The sequence below is a fragment of the Nematolebias whitei genome, chromosome 4 (genome assembly GCF_014905685.2).
Source record: "Nematolebias whitei isolate Nwh7 chromosome 4, NemWhi1, whole genome shotgun sequence".
Classification (NCBI taxonomy): Eukaryota; Metazoa; Chordata; class Actinopteri; order Cyprinodontiformes; family Rivulidae; genus Nematolebias; species Nematolebias whitei.
The window spans coordinates 3,112,062-3,114,837 of NC_056501.1; positions in this window are offsets into that span (position 1 = coordinate 3,112,062).

Consider the following 2,776-nt stretch of genomic DNA (forward strand, 5'->3'; position numbering starts at 1 on the left):
CCATCCATCCATCAAGCCATCTGTCCATCCATCCATCTAGCCATCCATCCAACTGGCCATCCATCTGTCCATCCAGCCATCTGTCCTTCTGTCCATTCATCCAGTCAGCCATCCATCCATCCATCAAGCCATCTGTCCATCCATCCATCTAGCCATCCATCCAACTGGCCATCCATCTGTCCATCCAGCCATCTGTCCTTCTGTCCATTCATCCATCCATCCAGTCATCCATCCATCCAGTCAGTCAGTCATCCATCCATCCAGTCATCTGTCCATCTCTCCATCCATCCATATGTTCATCCATCCATCCAGCCAGCCAGCCATCTGTCCCTCCATCCATCCATCCATCCATCCATCCATCCGTCCATCCATCCATCCATCCATCCATCCATCCATCCATCCATCCATCCCATTTACCTGCTTTTTCCTTTTTGGCTTGTGAGCAGCCGTCACTATGCAGAAGTTGAGGTACACCTGGACAGGTCACAAGTCTTTCAGAGAGACACAAAGGCAGATGAGACAAACATTAATTCATCCTCTCATCCAGGGGCAGGTTTTGGAGTTACCAATGAACCTAACAAGCATGTTGTGGGTCTAAGTGAGGAAACCCGGTACCAGGAGGATCCATGGTGGGATCATACAAACTCCACATAGAAAGGCCGGGATGTGATCCTTCTTGTTGTAAGGCGACAGCTCCTAACCACTTTACTACCATGCCACCCACAACAGCTACTTGGTAATCCTAAACCTGCCATCATTCCCTTATGCAAATCTCCTTAAATAGCTCATATTAAAGTGAAACTTCCTATAATAAATAATTTGATTTAATGAAGCACAAAAAGCAGCTTTTTCCTAAATTCAGACGAATTAAGACCTAATCTGTTTTGTCAGTGACTGATCAGAGATGGGCTGAGCTAAAACGCAGTTTGATTTTGTGCAACTGGTCAAGTTAAAGTGAGAAAATGAGGCTTATTTTCCACTCTCCAGCTGCCATGGTTACAGACACTGCAGAGAATCTGTGTCTGACACTTCAATAAGCGCCCCATGACACAGAATTAAAGTCAGGCCACATCTGGATCGACTTAGAAAAAGTCTCTATAATCATATCTGAGACGTGAGTCATCCTCAGAAGTCTGCGTTACACAGGTCACTAAAAAATAAATGAATTGATGGTTATTTTTTTGACTGACTCAAACACTCATTTCAGCTCGGACTCACTTCTGAAGAACAGATTTTGCATCGCAGTGCCCTCTCATGGCAACAATTATATGGAAATAAGGAGACAAACGTGTTGTCCTTGGAGAATTACAGATGTGATGTGAGCAAAACTGTCTGATTTAAACAGACTGACATTTTATACCAAAATGCAAGTGTACATGAAATATCTTAGTGCCATTCATAAAAAAAAAATACATCAATTATGAAGCATACTTAGTGATAGGTGTAAACAACAAGGACAATATATAAAAATAACCTGAACAAAAGCAAAATCAAACATGTTTAAACAACTATAAATCTTTAGTTTTATTGGTAAACTGAACAAATTTACAAAGTTAAATCTGTGGCTCCTGAACAGATGTATCAGATGCAGCACATGTTGAAAGTGTGACTCTGTGTGTGCATGTATGTTTGAGTGTGTAAGCTCCTCCCACACACACCAGCACCCTGCCAGTACTACAGTGCAGTAACCTTTATCAAACAGGGCGCTATCTAATCCAACAAGACCTCTCACCAGGCTTCCACCCCCCCACCAAGACAAGCACCATGACAGTCAAAGCGGTGATGAGCAGAGGCTCAGTGGGAGGAAGAAAGGCCAGGGGCTTTATTGGAGGCTCGTTTCTGGAGGCCGGGCTCTTCACACATCAGACTTGTGCTTTTACAGAAGAGAGCTCAGTTTGTGTGATGGAGTGGAGGAAGAGAAAGTTACGTTCATGCACTTTAATAAAATATCTTCAAGTGTTTAATGATTTGGTCTGGATAATTGTGAACTTATGTTTAAGAACAAACTTTAAAATAGTTTAACGTTGAAAAAAAAAAACAATATATCCAAAACCAAACAAAGTCAGTTCTGGATAAGAACTGGTTTTATTATCTGCCGAGTTCACGAGAACGCAGAGCTCTTTTAAACAAATATAGATCTTTGCTTTTCTGTGTCGTCATAAAGTCGTGTAAACTGATATTTGTCCATGTCCAGTTAGAAACACCTGGCGTGACGTGTTCGTTTGCCTTAGTTTGAATCAAACAGTTCGCCGAGTATCTCCATCTTTAGGTCACAATAACATCTGAACTAGACATTATTCTGATGCACATACATAAAAACAGGTGTAGTAATTGTTCTTTGGCACTTTACCAATTTAGTGTTTCGTTGACATGTACAAAACATAAAATATGCACGTTGGTGTGTATGGATCCTGATCGCCAGTGGTGGGACTGATGAAGTTCAAAGTAAAAGCTTTGAACGTTCAACTTTATCAGTCCGAGACTGTACCCAGGTCTAGGATCCGAGACTGTACCCAGGTCTAGGATCCGAGACTGTATCCAGGTCTAGGATCCGAGACTGTACCCAGGTCTAGGATCCGAGACTGTACCCAGGTCTAGGATCCGAGACTGTACCCAGGTCTAGGATCCGAGACTGTATCCAGGTCTAGGATCCGAGACTGTACTCAGGTCTAGGATCAATGACTTTATCCAGGTCTACGATCCGAGACTGTACCCAGGTCTAGGATCCAAGACTGTACCCAGGTCTAGGATCCGAGACTGTACCCAGGTCTAGGAT